We start from the raw sequence: 19,264 nt of genomic DNA, 5'->3' as shown, positions 1-19,264 counted from the left end.
GGCTTAGTAGCTTTCCACCACGCTTTGGCTTCATTATGCAACTGATAACCCACACATATCAGCTTCTGTGCGTCCGTGCACTCAAGTACTTCAAACGCCTTCTCTAGGGCACTAATCTACCATTCTGGCTGCATTGCCTTGAAAGTTATTTTGGAAAACGCAGGCGGTTGGAGTTTCTTGAATCTCTCCATAACTTTGGCGGTAGAGTTTTCTGCTAAGTGTTGAGGCACAGGTGGTGGAAATAATACAGGCCGGTTGGGTGGTGGTGGTGATACCACACGTTCATGCATCATAGTTGCAAATTGTGTGGACATTTGACCAAGCAATTCTTGTTTTTGTTGCATGGTCCGCATCATAGTGGTCATGAATGCAGTTACATCGTCGGCTGCCACATTTGGCTGAGGTGCTATAGTAGTGGCTTGTGTAGCCACTAGTGCCTCTGACGAAGCAGCCGATGCCTCAAAATTTTGAGCCTCACTCCCATTAGGCAGTTCAACCTCCGATACAACACGAGGTTGTTTTCCCTTGCGACCACCACGAGAACTTTTTCTTGTGTTGACCATTGCTGTTTCTCTGGAAAGAGGAGCATGTTCAATATTCCAATATTGCTCATCGGTCAACAATTATTTCCTAGTTAGTGCAGGTACAAACCTAGTCCATAGTTCCAGTGATTTTCATTAGTCGCACCAGTAAGGTGGATTGTTAGATGTATTATCTTGGTTTCTTATGAGATGTTTCTTTCTTTCTTTTTTTTTTTGGTTCTATTTTCTTAAGCATTTTATGTAATGGTATGCTATACATGACACTATATGAGAGGCTTCAAATTTTTAAATAGAAGACTTTCAATTATTTATCTGGTTTAGCAGGCAAACAATTCCAACTTCCTGCCCGTCACAAACTCCATCGCAAGTAGGTACTCTATGTCGACTCTCACATCTTTAGCTAAGGACATATAAAAGTCTCACTCCCCTGGTCCACTAATGGCAGCAAGGGCTAGATAAAAGTCCAATCGGTTCTCAGCTCGGGGTAGTACTAGTCGTATCCGTCTCAGTCTCTCTCGTAGTTGTCTAATATAGATCATAATGCTGGGGTCCCCAGCCTTGGCTGAGGTAATGGGTCCTGTCATAGAAAATGGTTCTAAGCATCAGGTTATACTTAATTAAAAGAATTAAGTACATGTCCACTGGAATTTAAATGACTAAGAATCAATAAAAATATACTTGGGTTGGCTTGAGGTACCCTAGCATCTAAGGTGTTTTGATTGGCTAAACAACCTATTAGATCCTATTCTTGGCTGACCTAGACTTTGGATATGGTAAGATCTATGCTCCCTACACATCGTAAATACGTACTACAATATACCTACATACCTATGTTTGGTTTTGCATAGCATCACTCCACACAGTTTGTACATCACAATATCAAGCACATAATAAGTGAGTATTTACACACACACCAATTCTTATAAGTATATATATATCATTGGATACTTACACTAATAAGGAAATCAATTTACATGTGTTTTACTGAAATCCCCAAACAGGAGTTGTATTTAATTATATTTTTTTGTAATTTCATAAAATATTAATGAAAATTTATATTTCTATATTTAACAAGGTTATTATCGGTGAAATCCAACTTCCCATATGTTAAAACTTCAAAAACAGCAAAAATGCATTCACTGGGCGATGTCTCTGGGCGTTGGATGCATCGCCCAGTGCCATCGCCCAGGTATATGAGTTCGGGAGGGGCCCATTTCACTTCTATCTTTCTCTAAACTTCCTTAAACACCTAGAGAAGATCTTTGGAGGGTAGTGTGACCATTTCCACACCAAGTCCTCGCATTCCCTTGGGTTTTCCGCGAATCCATGCGAGCTTAGGTAAGATTTCTTGACTACATTCACCTATTAGGTTTTCTTGTTGTTCTTTCTTGCTTTAGCTAGGGTTTTGTTAAATTTCCTTGCCCTAACTATTTCTTTTCCTTCTCTTTTTGCAGCAAAATGTCTACTAGTCACCGTACGGCTAGGAAGTCCGTGGCACAGAAGAGGCTTTGGGTTGAGACTGAGGATTATTCATCATCCAAAGTGCCACCTTCTTCTCCTAGGAACGATTCCTCTTCGGAGGAACGAAAGTTTGACCGATTCCTATTCTTTAGGTACGAGCATTTTAGAGATTGGAAGAACTTTAGATCCCTAAAAATTGTAAATGGCTGGGTTGTTCAGGCTGATGACTTCCACCAATACAGTCTCTTTGCTAGGTTCAACACCTTAGGTTGGACCTCTATGTTGACACCTATTGAACCTTGTTATCCCAACTTGGTTCGGTACTTCTACTACAACTTGGTGCAATCTGGGGCACAAGAATTAGGGTTGGAGAGTAGGGTGAAGGGAGTCAATCTCAGATTGACCACTGCCTCACTAGCAGGGATATTGGGACTGCCCAATACTGGAGAGAGGTGTTACTATAAGCCTAGGATGGACATCTCTGAGATGTTTTCTTTGGAGACCAGGAGGATAGTCTTCAAAGCACTGATAGGGTCACAGGACACACCCAAATCTGAGGCTTCCTACAAGCCTAGTGCTCGAGTGATTAGTAGGTGTGTGTCCTACAACAACTACCCGAAGGGCAAGAATAGGGGTAGCATATCTATAATGAGGGCCTACATCACCTATTGCCTTCTAGAATCAGGTAGAGGGGGTCCCGTTATAAACTTACCTTATTTGCTACTTCAGGCCATGTTATACCATGCACAGAACCCAACTGATGGGAACCTTCCATATTGGAAGTTCCTTAGTTTAGTCTTTTAGCACTTTGAGGTTCCTTTGGCGGGCGAGTATGCGGAGAGAGATAGGTCTAAACCTATCAACAAGACCTCAATCCTAAAGATGAAGGTGCCAAGAGGTGATCCACCAGAGGATGAGGAGATGATGATGCCAGGAGATGAGCAGCAGAGGGATGAGGAGTTGGATGAGGTGCAGGGTGGTGACGAGCAGGGTGAGGAGGTGTAGGGTGACATCCAGGGCGAGCATGAAGAGGAGCAGGTTGATGGGCATGATGACATTGAGGGCATTGGTGCACAGTTTATAGACTTGCCTACTTATGAGGTGATGGGTGCCACTAGTTCTTAGGTTCCAGGGCCTTCTGAGTGGGCACAGAAGATGTCACATTTTCAGGGTCTCAACACCCGGCTTTCTGACATGTCGGCTAGGATGGATCGGGGCTTCACATCATTGGAGAGCAGGGTGGGATCTGTCAAGCAGCGCTTGGACTTTTGGGATAGGTTCTACCGTGTGGACTCGCACCAACCACAGCCTCCATCGAGCGACTTACCTCCGACTGAGTAGTTCTTTTGGCCAGCATTGGTGTCTATGCTACGTGGTTCTGACTTATCTCTTTTTTTATTAGCTTATGTACTTTTCTTTTGTTCGTGATGTATTTAGTTTTCTTTGTCAGTTTATGTAAATATTTGGAAGTAGTACTTTCAATCAGAACTTATGTAGTGGCTCAGCCACAGTTATCTTTAATTTAATGGAAATTATGCATCTTTTATTTAATTTCATTTAACATCCCTTGTAGCTTTTAATTATTACATGTTTTATTATTAGTAGCTTATTAACCCTAATCTGCATCCCGTGAATGTAAGAAGAGCCTCACGCTCTGATACCAAGCTCTGTCACACCCCAAACCACCCCTTGGGAGGATTAGGTAGGTGACCCAAATTGTGTAACGGCAATCTGTCAAATCCCACAGATCAAGAAGCAGTTATTACATTCACGGTCCCACATTCATCACATTACTACAGGTAAGATCAGAGTGCTGCAAATAACTACAATTACAATAACAAAGAGAAAGCGTAGCAATATAGGAAATGATGATAATATATACATACATAAGCTTGGTTTGATACATTCCCCAACTACCCACAAACTGAAAGGTAAAGCTGACAGGTGCAAAAGCCAAAGAAAAATACATACATATATATATATACAGGGTGAGCTGATTCAACCCCAAAAAGAAGGTAAGAAAACTACAGCTAAACCACATGCACGATGGGGATAAACTCCTAACAAAAATAAAAAGGAGTCCCCAAGATAAAAGACATCAAGTGCACTCTTCAACGGTCTTCATCAATGACTATTGAGAATACATGCATCATCGGCAAGACCTCCGTCGGGGTCCACACCAATATCATCATAATAACCAGGCCTCTCCTCCTCATAGTGAGCCTCCATGCCATAGTGGCATCGATCTGTAAAATCATCTAAGAAAAACATATATAACAAAGTGTGAGCCCCACTGAGCTCGTGAGCAAAATATATCATCATGTATGCACATGCAATCACAATTCACATGATCCTACGTGATATGCAAGTCCAGATTATTTATTAGCCACCTTGCAGTACAACTAAGTCAGGTCAGTGGTACTACAATCCCCAATACATGTATCCCTGGTGTGGGCTTGGTTACCCCTTCCCATGATACACCCATTGAGTTGTCGGAGAAGACCAGTCAGCTCCCGCATTCGTTCACCAAGGTCAGCCCAACCAGCCCTCTGTGATTAACCTGTGGGGCAATCCTTTCCTTTTCTCTTTTCCTTTCTTTTCTGGCTTATAGCCCATAATCACCATTCCAGTGCAAATATATAACTTTTCTTTTCATTTCTTTCCTTTTCTCATATATACATATGGTCACCCTCACAGGCATCCAACACCTTAACCCCTGTTGGTAAGGGTGCAGAGCATGGGTGATGAAACTCTAACCCCATGTCTATATGGCATCGCATGAGTCAGGTAGTGTCAACCGCATCCCATACTACGGGCTACCACAGGCCTCATTTCCAAGCCGACTACGGCATCTAGTAAAACAATCACAATCATCAGATAAGATTCATATTGTTGATCAACAGACAATCAACGTGTAATATTTTGAATAATTGAACAGAATTTAAATAACACAGCATTTATAATTTGAGTTTAATTATCCGCATAGTAACACAGTTACATGTACATATATGATAATATTTCAGTCACTTGGGTCTGGTTCTAAGAACTCGATTGCAAATTCAGTTCCAACTGTAGTATAGTTGTAGGCCTCGAGCGCGGGATCAAATCCTAGATATAAATCAGAAATTGTCATTTTATTATTCCAATCTATCTCTGGTGATCCTAGGGTTAACCTAGGCTCACTGGGTTGACCCGGTGTTCAGTTGGTCTTCACTTGGAATTCTCTGGGCCTTGCACTGGACCTTAGGTCTATGCCCCGGTGCATCATCCAGAGATGGTGCCCTAGGGGTAAAATGGTCATTTATAGTATTAGTACCTGACCCTAGGTCTTAGTAGGCTTACAGTGCTGTTCTCAACATGACTGAGCTGCAGGACCAAGCACAGGCAGGGTTTCCAAGTCCTGCGGGGCCCACTTGGGTTCCCAAGGCATTCCTTCCTATGAACAGATGTGGAGAGGGGCCTTCAGGTCATTTTCCACCTCCTTACACTGTATCCTGGCCAATGGGGGAGGTCCCCCCAAGTCAGATTGCCAAAACAGCAACATTACACTCATTGGGCGATGGCTCTGGGCGTTGGGTACATCGCCCAGAGTCTTCAAATCGAGATTTGGCTGAGATTCCTAGGTTGCTGCTTATGGGCAATGACCAAATCATCTCCCCATGCATGTTAGGGTGTTAGGTACCCTCAGGGGTGATCTTTACTCTGGTCCATGTGGATTTTCCACTGGGCCCACCACTAGGCTGCCAGAGGCTGCCCAGACAGCCCAATGAATAGGGTCACAGGGTTTTCTCCAGTAGAAGATCTGAATTTTGGCCACATGCAAGGCTGTAAGCAAATGTAAAATGGTGATTCAAGGCTGCTACCACCTAGGGCTAGGTCCCATGCAATCAGGGCTTGCATCCAGGGCTCCAAACGGCCAAATAACAATGCATCTGGCAATGCAGCTATGCACAGCTAGATTTTGGCTCCAAAACCAACATAATAGATCAGTTAAATTACTTAAAAATCCCAGATCTTCCAAGCTCCATGCTTGTATGGCAGATTTGGGGTAATTCTAGGTAGTTCCCAGCTGTTCGGGGCTGCCAAAGAGCAGAAAATCATCCAAAACACAGGCATTAAAGGAAGTAGCAGGTATGGGCAGAAATTTATATACCTGAGCTGAGCTTGGGTGCCATGAAATCAGAGCTCGTATGTGTGAGCTGCTCCTCCCTGCCTTCTTCCCTTTCTTCTTCTTCTTCTTCCTCTCCTTTCTTCTCTTTTCTTTCTTCTCCCTCCCCATGATTTGAACAGTAGCCAAGGGGTTTAAATGAACCCATGGCACTGCTATTTATAGGCCCAGCCCATACTAGGGTCTGTTTGGCTACTAAGGCCTCTTTCAAGAATGCATTTTTAACTGCATTCACAGCCACTCTGGGCTCCTTGGTGGGGTCCACAGAGAACCAAGGGTATGAGGTGGTCCCTCAAACTCCCCTCTATCTATGGAGGGTACCCATGTCCATTATGAGTGGTCCCCATAATTTAAAATCAATTTAATATGTTGTTTTGGACACTGGTCAATGGCTCTGGGCGTTGCCTGCATCGCCCAGTGCATTGACCAGTGGTTCCAGCAAGGCTGAAACTTAGTGGGGCTTGCATAGGGGTTTGCCCCATGGTTAAGGCCTTGTCCCCACATGCCAATTAGAGTTTTTACACACTTTTCCAGGGGTGGGTCCCATTTTTGTGGAGAGGAGAGAGATTACCTGGAGTCCAAGCCATACATAATGCTATGAGCTGTGCAGTTGCAGAGGTCAGCTATCCATCTTCTAACAGATATGTAGGAAGACATGCACAGAGTTTCTTCATTAATCCAAATGACTGGAGTGATACTCCACAGTGTTCTTGGTTGCTTGGTCAGGAGCAGGGTTTGACATAAAATACCTAAAGAATAAAAACACAAGTAAAAAGAGACACTACCAAAAAAAAAAAGAAGAAAGAAACAAATATAACAATACATAATATTACACCTTGCTAGTATGACAACATAAAATCACTGGAACTGTGGAATAGGTGTGTACATGTCTTAACTAGGAATTATTCTGTTGACCCCGAAAGGAAATGTTGGATTATTGAGTGTGTTGCTCTTTTCAGAAAAGCAACCATGGTCAACACAAGAAGTTCTCAAGGTGGTCATAAAGGAAAATGCCCTCGTGGGGAGGTTGAACTGCCAAATGGAACTGAGGCCCAAAATTCTGAAGCATCGGCTGCTTTGTCAGGGACACCTGCGGTAGCTCAAGCCACTACTGTAGCACCTCAGTCGGGTATAGCAGCCAGTGAGGCGAGTGTCTTAATGACTACTGTGATACAGACCATAGAACAACAACAAGAACTGCTGGGTAAGATGTCTACGCAATTTGCAACCATGATGCATGAGCGTGCAACACCACCTCCACCACCTAACCTGCCCGTACTTTTCCCACCACTTGTGCCTCAACACTAGGCAAAAAACTCTACTGCTAAGGTAATGGAGAGATTCAAGAAACTCCAACCACCTGCATTCTCCAAGTTAAATTCTGAGGCAATGCAGCTGAAATGGTGGATTAGCGCACTAGAAAAGGCATTTGATGTGCTTGAGTGTACAGATGCACGAAAGCTAATATGTGCGGGTTATCAGCTACAGAATGAGGCTGAAGCTTGGTGGAACGCTACTAAGCCAAATCTGAAAGCCACTCATCCGAATCCCACGTGGGAGCAATTTAAAGAAGTCTTTTTCAAGAACTACTTCCCAGAGAGTTTTAGGGATAGGAAAGAAGCTAAGTTCTCTGCATTGGTGTAAGGAACCAAGTCAGTGTTGGATTATCAACAGTGGTTTGAAGACCTGTTCCATTTCGCTCCAAAACACCTGAAAGGGGGAGTTAGCAAGACGAAGAAGTTTGAGAAGGGACTTGAACCTGAGATCGGGTCAGTACTGTCAATTATGGACATCCGGGATAATGCTCAGATGGTCGACAAGGCGAAGACCATGGAAGACAGATTTAAAGAGAAGGAAAAAGAGAAGACTACGATGTCGCCTGAGTTGAACAAAAGGCCAAATAATTTTCAGACCTTTGGATGGCCAAACAAGGTTTTTTGTGGAACCAGTTCAAACCCCAAGACTCCGTATCGTAGGCCGAAAGTGGGTCAGAACCCTTTCTGCCCCACTTTTAACCGACCTACCCAACCGACTACGAGTCAAGCGACAACGGTAGCTTCGCCAGCCAGACCAGCCACAAGTCAAGTGAGCCAAGCCTCGACACCAGCTATTCCACCTTATAAATGTTTCATGTGCAACAAAGAAGGGCACATGGCCAAGGAATGTAGGCTGCATGGGTACAGCAACAACTCATTGAATCAGTCCTACGCTAGCCCTTTTCAGCCACGGGATAATCATACATGAGGAAAGGTGTTTGCAATGATGAATAAAGAAGCTGAAGTAAATCTCGATGTAATGATAGGTAAGTCTACTAAATGCTGCTAAGTTATAGGGAATAATCAATGTGTATACATAACTCAAGCTATATACAAACCCTAGGTACCCTGAGTGTCTCAACCATCCCTGCACGAGTGCTATTTGACTTGGGCGCATCCCACTCTTTCGTTTCTACTACCTTTGCGAGTAGGATGGAAGACCAATCGAGAGACATTAGGCATGACTCAGTAGTTAGCACACCAACGGGTAGTGTCGTAAGCTTGAAGGAGGTCTACGACCCCTGTGAGATAGAGATTTGTGGGAAGAATTTGACCACACGGCTAATAAAGCTCGATATGAAGGATTTTGATGTGATATTAGGCATGGATTGGCTATCCGCCTATGGAGCAAACATCATGTGTGTGGAAAAGAAGATAATATTCAAGTTGGAAGATCGATCAGTTTTCACCTATCAAAGTGAGCCAAAGAGGAAACCAAGAAGGATAACTTTATCCGCCCTACAGGCATAAAAGTTGCTAGATGAAGGATGTCAAGGCTTTTTGGCCACTGTGATAGACGCCAAGGCAAAGATAAAGCCCTTGGAGGAACTTGACGTCGTCAGAGAATTTCCTGATGTTTTTCCAGAAGATCTGACCCAACTACCGCCTGATCATGAGACAGAGTTTACAATTGATCTCACTCCTGGTGCAGCACCGGTATCCAAGACACCATATCGAATGGCACCTATTGAATTGAAGGAGTTGCAAATCCAATTGCAAGACCTGTTGAAGAAAGGTTTTTATGACCCTACGTGTCTCCTTGGGGAGCACCCGTGCTGTTCGCGAAGAAGAAGGATGGTAGTTTGCGGCTGTGTATTGACTACCGCGAGCTAAATAAGTTGACCATCAAGAATCGATACCCATTATCGCGCATTGATGACCTATTTGACCAGCTACAAGGAGCAAGAGTTTTCTCCAAGATTGATCTTAGGTTCGGATACCATCAATTGAAGATCAAGAGCGGTGATATTCACAAAACGGCATTTAGAACTCGATACGGACACTATGAATTCTTGGTCTTGTCGTTCGGGTTAACCAATGCCCCAGCAACGTTTATGGACATGATGAATAGAGTATTCCATGATGTGTTGGATAAGTTCATCATCGTATTTATCTACAACATTCTAGTGTACTCCAAGACTGAGGAAGAGTATGCTAGGCACCTTACCTTCGTGCTACAGCGGTTGTAGGAACACCAGCTTTATGCCAAGTTCAGTAAATGTGAATTTTGGCTTCACCAGATCAGATTCCTGGGATACATCGTCACCAAGGATGACATTAAAGTTGACCCAAATAAGGTGCAAGTTTGATCTGGAACTCGTGATCGAAGGAACGACTATACAATTAGTAGCTATGGATTTACAACCGTCGATACGAGAGGGGGTAATTACGAAGCAACCTTTAGACCCTGAGTTGCCAAAATAATTTGGGAAGTTTAACAATGAGTCCACAAGGACCCAGATTTTTCATTCGCCCATGATGGTGCATTGACGTTTTGAAACAGATTGTGCATGCCTGACGATTATGATGTCCAAGACCGAATCCTTAAAGAGGCACACAACTCACCCTATACGATCCACCCCAGAAGCATGAAGATGTACAAGGATCTAAAGAAGTACTATTGGTGGATTGGGATGAAAGAAACCATAGTGATATACATGTCTAAGTGCCTCACCTGTCAACAAATTAAAGCAAAGAGACACCGACTGTATGGATTATTGTAGCCACTCCCTATACCTGAATGGAAGTGGGAAAGAATTACTATGGACTTCGTGACAAATCTACCCAACACCAGGAAGGGGATGAATGCAATTTTGGTGACTGTAGACGGACTGACAAGGGCAGCCCTTTCATACCAATCAAAATAAGTTACTCGATGGAGAAGCTTGTCCAACTGTATATAGAAAATATAGTCCGCTTACATGGCGTGCATGCCAATATTGTATCTAATAGGGACCCTCAATTTACCTCAAGGTTTTGGAGAAGTCTACAAAAGGCACTGGGGTCTCAACTAAACCTTAGCACGGCTTTCCATTCGCAGATGGACGGACAATCAGAAAGAACCATCCAGACTCTGGAGGACATGCTCAGAGCCTGCATCTTGGAAATGAACGACAATTGGGATGCTCACATACCCTTAGTGGAATTTTTATACAATAATAGTCACCACTCCACCATTGGTATGGCACCGTTTGAAGCTCTTTATGGCCGAAAGTGCCGGACCCCGCTATATTGGGACAAAGTTAGTGTACAGAGATATCTTGGGCCAGAGATGATATAAGCAACCTGTGACAAGGTGGATATCATTAGAGAGAAAATCAAGGCGGCCCAATCAAGGCAAAAATGTTATGCCGATAACCAAAGGAAGGACATTGAATTTAATGTCAGAGCAAAAGTATTCCTTCAAGTGTCTCCAATAAAGGGATTGCTACGCTTCAACAAGAAGGGCAAACTGAGCCTAAGATTCATTGGTCCATATGAAATTCTCAACAAAGTGGGACCCATAGCATTCCAACTGGCATTACCGCCATCTTTGCAAGGCGTCCATGAAGTTTTCCATGTGTCGATACAAAGAAAATACATCCACAACCCAACACATGTACTCTCAACTGAACCTGAACAGCTGAATGTGGACATGACCTACGAAGAACAGCCTACGGAGATATTGGATAGAAAAGATCATAATCTTCGTAACCTTACGATCGCCTTCATAAAGGTTTGATGGGGAAACAATCCCATAGAACAGGCTTCATGGGAACATGAAGAAGAGATGAAAGAAAGGTATCCTCAACTATTCGAGCTTCAAGGTAAGCAAATTTTGAGGATGAAATTTTTGTAAGGTGGGGAGAAATGTCAAACCCTGCCCTTGGCTGGCTGGAATTTTGATTGAAGGAGAGGAATCCTTGACATGGCATCCAAGCACACTGTGGAGTGTTACCCTAGTGAGTGAATTCTACGGAGAACCCCCGTGGATGTCCTCCTTCATACCTGTCAGAAGATGGATTGCAGCTCCCTGCAATTGCATAGCCCATAGCATAATGTACTGGTTGGACTCCAGGTACTCTCTCTCCTCTCCATAAATGTGGGTCCCACCCCTAAAAATAGGTGTAAAAGACTTTGAGTGGCATGTGGCTGCAAGACCCTAACCCTGGATCAAACCCTTTTGTAAGTCTATAGAGATACAGCCTTGCTGAAATCTCTAGGTGATGTAGACATCACCCAGAGACATCGCCCAGAGTGGAAAAATACAGCATTTTAATGGTTTGATCTATGGGGACCACCCATATTGGACATGGGCACCTTCCATAGGTTAAGGGGAGTCTGAGGGACCACCTCATACCCTTGGATCACTATGGACCCCACCTGAGTGTCCAGAATGACTGAGAATTTAGTCAAAAATGCATTTTCAAAAGAGGCTTAGGCAGCGAAATAGGCCCTAGTTAAGGGCTGGCCTATAAATAGGGGTACCTTAGCTCATTTTAGAGCTCTTGGTACTATTGGAATCATGGAGAGAAGGAGAAGAAAGAAAAGAGAGAAAAGAGAAGGAGAAGAAGAAGGAAAGAGAAGGAGAAGGAGAAGGAGACCTCACCTTGGCTCAGATTTGCTACCAGACCTGCTGTAAGGTATAAAAATCATGTCTCTCATATTGCTATGCTACTGTTTACCATTCTTCTCCATCGATTTCGGTGTTTTTGAGGTTATTCTGGTCATTGGTAGCCCAAAATAGTTGGGGGCTGCCATGAACCATCTCAGAACTAACATGTAAGCATGATGCATGGAAGATCTGAGCATTTTAACCATAATTTGATGGCTGTTTTACACCTGAGACCAAAACAGGTTGTGCCAGACTGCACTGTACTGTTACACCAAGAAAAGGCAGTCTGGGCTCAGATCTGTGTGCCCTGGCTGCATGCAACCTAGCCTTGAGTTGCAACACCCTTAGATTACTGTTTTACACATAAAGCCAGCCTTGCATGCAGCCAAAACCTTGATTTGCAACTTAAGATATGTTGGTTACTATTCACTGGGCTGTCTAGGCAGCTCCTGGCAGCCAACTGGTGGGCCCAAGTGAAAATCCATGAAGACCAGTGCAAAGTATACCCCTAGGGGTCCATGATGACCTAATATGCATGGGGAGCAGATTCATGTACTGCTTATGGTAAAAAACATTGGAATCTCAGTCTGTTCACGTTTTTGGAATCTCTGGGCGATGTAGACATCACCCAGTGAATGAAAACTTACAATTTTGCTGATCTAACTTGGGGATCTTCACCCATGGACTACAAATCTGTGTAAGAAGGTGGTAAATGACCAAACTACCCCTCCCCACATCTGTTCACATGAATGAATACCTTAGGTACCCAAGTGAAACCCCGCAGGGCTTGAAAACCCTGTCTAAGATGGTCCTACAACACTGCTAAGTTGGGGACTGTACTGTGAAGCCTAAATAACCTAGAAACATGTACCACTATGGTAAATGACTATTCTACCCCTAGGCCACAATCTTTGGATGATGCACCGGGACATAGGCCTAAGGCCCAGTGCAAGGCCTAGAGAATTCCAAGTGATGATCAACTGTACACCGAGTCAACCCAGTGAGCCTAGATTAACCCTAGGACATCCAAAAATAGTTTGGATTGTTAAGTAACATATTTCTGATTTTTATCTAGGGTTTGATCCCTCGCTCGAGGCCTACTGCCAGACTGCAGCCGGAACTGAAACTACAACTGAATTTCTAGAACCAGACCCAAGTGAGTGAAATGTTATTGTGTATGTACGTGTAACCATATTATTTATGCTGGAAATTTAAATTCTTTAATTATAATATTGTGTTACTTATTCAATTAATGTTCCTCAATTATTACACATTGTGTGATTGTTGATCAACTCTGCTTGAAATTACCATGATGATTGTGATTGATAGACTAGATGTCGTAGTCAGCTTGGAAATGAGGCCGGTGGTAGCCCGTAGTATAGGATACGGTTGACACCGCCTGACTCATACAATGCCATATAGACATGAAGTTAGAGATTCACCACCCGTGCTACACACCCTTGCCAACAGGGCTTAAGGTGTTGGATAACTGTGAGGACTATTGTAAAACCTCGGGCGTTTATGCCGGGAAGCCTCAGCTCAACTAGGATGCCCCAGGGTAAATATACCGGGAAGCCTCAAGCTACAAGTTTGGGAATCACCAATAGGTGAATCATGGCTATATGCCACATAACGTTTATCCTCGTATTACATGTCAGAAAGCACCAAAAGGTGGAATTATATTGAGTCGATTACCTCACAAGTTCAATCACAGAGGGCTGCTCAGGCTGACTATGGAGTGCATGCTGGAGCTGACTAGTCCTCGTCGACAACTCAATGGGTGTATCATGGGAAACGGTAACCAAGCCCACACCAGGGATACATGTATTGGGGATTGTAGTAGCACTAACCTGCCTTAGTTGTATTGTTAGGTGGTGAATTAAATAATATGGACTTGTATATCATGTAGGATCATGTGGATTGTGGTTGCATATGCATGCATGATAATATGTTTTACTCACGAGCTCAGTGGGGCTCACACTCTGTTATATATTTTTTCTTTCTAGATGATTGTGTAGATCGATGCCACTGTGGCATGGAGGCTCATTTCGAGGAGGAGAGCCATTGTGATTATGATGCTATTGGTATGGACCCTGATGGAGGTCGTGCCGATGATGCGAGCTTTCTCAGTGGTTATTGATGAAGACCAGTGAGGGGCGCTCTTGATGCTTTTTATCTTGGGGACTCCTTTTTGCTTTTGATAGGAGTTTCTCCCCGCTCCTATTTCTTGTTTAGCCCTTTTCTTTCCTTTTTGGGGTTGAGTTATCTCACCCTGTATATATATGTACTTTTCTTTTTGCTTATGTATATGTCAGCTTTACTTTTCAGTTTGTGGGTAGTACTGGAAATGTATCAGAACTTACATATGTATATATATGACAATCATTCCCGTATCGCTACGCTTTCTCTTTCTTATTTATAATTGTAGATTATCTGCAATACTTTGATCTTACTTATGGTAATGTTATGAATGTGGGACCGTGAATGTATTAACTACTTCTAGATCTGTGGGATTGATGGATTGCCGTTATGCAATTCGGATCACCTACCTAATCCTCCTAGGTGGTGGTTTGGGGTGTGACAACTATCCTCCTAGCACGAGTCCCCAGAGTGAAGAGTACCGAAAGGTGTTTCCCGTGTCCCCGCACTTAGATGTATCTTTTGGTGATGAGCTTAGCATCGCGATCAGAAAACTCTTCAGGATCACGAAGGACACATCTCTACGGTCGAGGGGTAAGATATTGCCCTTGTGAATGTTAGTATACCTTCCCCTTGTTGGCCTTGAAGTGTGGGCCAAAGCCCAATCAATTTCTTTAGGGTTCTGCCCTTTATAGCAACAACGGACGCACGAACGGACTCATAAAGACCACATCCGTCCGTTAGTCCGTTCATACTGTTTTAGGCTTTTGGGTATTTTCCTCATGTGGGACCCACACCCCGTGCCCTGGGCATCTTATCTAGACACCTAGACAAGGTGGGCCCCACCCTTGGTCTCCTTGAGTTGTGTGTGTGTCATATAGGTGGACCCACTAACCTAAGTTGGCTTTTAAATGAGTTTCGACTCTTAAAGCCCCAAGCCAAATAGGCCCTAAGTGGGGACTAACTATAAAAGCAAAGCTTAGCCTTGAAGGCTTATTTACTTCTCCTACCTACCCAAAAAGTTGGAGACTTGGGGAGCTTTAAAAGCTTTGAAGAGGAGATTGGAGGGAGCTGTGGAGGTGGAAGGCATCCATTGGTCCATTCTTGAGGTGAATGTTCTCGCCTTTCTCCCTCCCTTTTCCATTTTCAAGTTTTGGGATCCCCTTGGGATCGATCGTCAGCCTAGGGTTTCTCTTGGGAACCCAATAACCTCTAATAGATCCCCAAATTGAGAGTCACTCTCCTTTCCTTTGCTGCCTTCATGGTTTGATGACCTAAATGCTGCTCAAAGCATGGAAGACCTAAAATTAAGTTGTGAAAAACCTTTGAGTTGGATCTAGTCCCTTGAATCCTCTAAGTTCTATATTGGGTTATATGTTTTGGACTCCCAATGAAGGATTAGACTCACCTCCCTAACCCTAGGACCCTGGTGATTCCATAGATGAAAGGCTAGAGGTGGAAATCTTCCTAGATTTCAAAGAAAGAGTCGACGGATCCACGAGCAGATCCACTATCATGTTTCCGCCCATTAGCCCGTCCGGTATAATCCAACAGATTGACCTGGGTGGAGCCACGAGTGGATTCACTTGGTAAATCCGCCCGTAGCTTAGTTCAATCTCAGGAATGTCTTAGGGGTTGGATGGATGCACGAGCAGATTCACTTGGAAGTTCTGTCCGTGAATCCGTTCCATCTGTTTGCAGTGTTTGGCCTAGACGGATCTAGGAACAGACTCACCTGGCTGCCTCCGTCCCTGCATCTGCCCTTGCTGTCTTGATCCAAACTTCAAATAAATTATTGGGACCCCTCATGGGACCCACCTATACACTTCTAACTATATTCTCACGCATCCTTAGACTTTGTAACCTGTGCGGGAGTGCATGCACCAAGGCAAATCTTATCGAACACACCGAACAATAATCAAGCAAACTGTGAGTGGGTTTTAGGTGATGTTTGGGCTTGATATAAATATACATACAACTATATAGTTTACATGATGGTTTTTATGCTTGCTTTCATTCTTACCATGTTGCATCTTTGCATATAAAACCATGTTAGATACGAATTGGTGAAATGTGAATATGTTTACTTTATTCATTATATCGGGTTACGATATCAAGTATGCTAGTACCAGAACCCCAGAAATGCTTATGATATTCATTGCTCGCCATCTTGGTCTATATGCGTCGTGCCATGCTGGTATCCAGGTACTAGATGGAATGGGACGTTGATGCACCCGAAATACCTCTCAGGATGATAGACCTTGTATGTAGTATATTTGTGGCTAGGATTCTTGCTCCCTTATGCTACGACCCTTGCCAACAGGGGTTTATGTGTTGGATAGTCTAAGCACATGTTGCCTGTGGAGGTGGGAGAGGCCATGTCAGGGGTAGTGATGTCTATCGGGGTTTGCTACTAGGTGGTCTATGGCTTCTACCGGCGTAGGCTCCTTCGTGATAATTGAGGTTTCACTGGGGCGATAAGTTAAGTGACCCTCAGTGTCTCCCGAGTTATCACAGTAGCATATACTATGACATAGATTGTTTGTTAGGTGAAAAATCTATTTAACATTACATGCATCATGGACTATGTGTGATTGTGTATTTGTGCATTCCCCTTTCCCCTTACTGTCTCAGTGGAGCTAACCCCCTGTGTACATAACTTTTTCGATTTTGATGCAGATGATGGCTATTTAGCTAGCCTAGAAGCTCAGCCAGCAGATTATGATAGTATTGGCACAGAGGAACCCGAATTTATGTCAGATGAACACGGCAATGGTTGCCCCTGTGATGATTGTGCCTACGGGCACTGATGTTGTTAGGGTTTGTCCCCACTTTTGATTCTTTAGGGGCTTTACGCCCATTATAAACATTTTCTGTAATAACTTATTAATCTTTTGAGTAATTACATCATAGTCAGTTGGTAGTCAGTGTTAAACTATTACTGTATCACCTAGCCAACTGAACATACTGTAACTGCTATATATATATATATTGCTTTCGCTTATATTAACTCTGATGTTTAAAGGAATGTTCCTTTTTTTTTTATGCAAATGTAATCATTTGGGTGGGTCCTTGGTTGTTGACTATGGCTTGGGACAATATGTCATTGATCTTGGTAGGAATTGGGGTGACGCATGTCATCCTAATCACCCTCTTGACAGCGCTTATTCATAAGGTTGGGATAGGGGAGTGACACTATCACTCATTTCAGCCATTATGTTTAAGGAGCTTTGAAATTGATTGTGAACGGTCTTAAATTTATTCTATCTATGGCTATATATCTTTTTCTCTTTTTTTTTTTTTGGAGGGGGGTGCTCACTGAGAGGAAAATAAAAATTGAAAAAGGAAGTCCTCAACATTATTTTGGTATGGAGGTGTGTAGTTGGTGTGTGTGGCCCAATTACCACATCAGCATAATGGGAGTTATAGTACATGGTGTAGTTACTTGTCCAACTAGGCAACTACTTTGATGGAAAGAGTTTGAACTGGATAGGGTTAAAAATGGGTCTTGACTCTATTTTTTTTTTTTCTAATGAATAAACTATATTAAAAAGAAGAAGAGATAGAAATTGACTTGCCTTTGCAAACCCGCTTGATCCACCTCCATTCACTTTTGAAAGACGCTTGGGGGCATTGTTAAGGATAGCACTTATTGATCCACTTTTCCAAATAGTTTTGGACAAAGGACAACTAAAGACTCTAGTTTTGGTTTACGGTATTACTATCAAATACTATATATATGTTTTAGGACAATTAAAAGAAGAAGAAGAGAGCAAGAGAGAGAGAGAGACAATGCTTATGTGGTTCGTTTGAGTTCAACCTATAACCATGGTAAAGGTGAGATTTCATTATTGAGGTTTGAAGGAATTACAATTCTTAATATGTCGAGTAGTTGAAAGTAATGTGCCTCTAATTAAAGAAACCTCATTTACGATACTTCCTTATGAAGATGTACATAACATCTAGGATTCTTTTCAGGAGTCCTAAGTCCTAACCGCCTACCATGCCGAGCCTTATCTTGATCAACTTCGCTGAGCTGGTTCCTGACTGTGAATAGAGAGAGGGGCGACTGTATCATTACTGCCCCGCAAACTCAAGGGGGAAAGAGACACCTTGAGATTGGTAACTAGAGTGGAGAGCCACAGATGGGATAGCAGTTTAGTGAAAGTATCTATCAACTAATCCTTTGAAGATAAGAATCTAACATCAAGATTACCCTTAGCAACTTTGTTCTGGACAAAGTGGAAATATATTTAGATGTGCTTAGTATATGCATGAAAGATAAGATTTGTCGTCAAGTAAGTGGCACCAACATTGTCACGCCAGAGTAGTAGAGTAGCAGGAAGAAAAATACGGAGTTCCTTTAACAAAGAGTGCAGCCAAGTTAATTCCGTGGCTGCGTTGGCGAGAGGATGATACTCTGACTCAGTGCTAGATCGTGCGACTGTGGCTTGCTTGTGAGAACTTCAAGATATTTAATTGAAGCCTAAAATAAAATTACAAACCCTCCTGTTGACTTACGATCGTCAGGGCACCCAACCAAGCCTTCATCTGAAAAGGTAGACAAAGTCATTTTGGAATGCCGATGAAAGAGTAGACCATGTGAGATTGTGCCCTTAAGATACCGAAGAATGCGTTTGATGGCAAACCAATGATCAAGAGTTAGACCGTGTATAAATTGATTAAATTTGTTCACAACATATAGTATGTTAGGACGCATTAAGGTGGCATACTGTAGAGCACCAACAATGCTCCTCTAACATGTTGGATCAAGCATAAGAGCGCTAGAGAATTTACTTAAACGCATAGTTGTGGATATGGGTGTAGTGGCCGGTATACAATCTACCATATTAGTCTTGGTCAAGACATCAATAATGTATTGCCACTCAGATAGATGTAAACCTTGACAAAACTATAAAACACTGATTCCAAAAAGTAATATAGGGAACCTATATCCTTGACAGCGAAGGCACCCCCAATTTTCTAAAGAAACTGGGTCGAAATAGAGAGCTCCTACTATGTTGGCTAAATGGGTTGGTTTAGT

General features: G+C 43.0%; 1 protein-coding gene across 1 annotated transcript in view; it reads left to right on the top strand.

Annotated features, from left to right (window-relative positions):
- Positions 1-17,490, top strand: part of LOC122645609 (rust resistance kinase Lr10-like) — a 43,737-nt gene extending 26,247 nt beyond the window's left edge. The window contains exons 5-6 of the mRNA XM_043838920.1: positions 1,349-1,351; positions 17,415-17,490. The gene's annotated coding sequence lies outside the window, so the exon portion shown is untranslated. The remainder of the gene's footprint in view (positions 1-1,348; positions 1,352-17,414) is intronic.
- The last annotated feature ends 1,774 nt before the right edge of the window (positions 17,491-19,264 follow it).

Source organism: Telopea speciosissima, chromosome 11 (genome assembly GCF_018873765.1).
Source record: "Telopea speciosissima isolate NSW1024214 ecotype Mountain lineage chromosome 11, Tspe_v1, whole genome shotgun sequence".
NCBI lineage: Eukaryota > Viridiplantae > Streptophyta > Magnoliopsida > Proteales > Proteaceae > Telopea > Telopea speciosissima.
The sequence above is the reverse complement of the archived record's forward strand: the minus strand, read 5'-3'. Positions and strand labels throughout refer to the sequence as shown.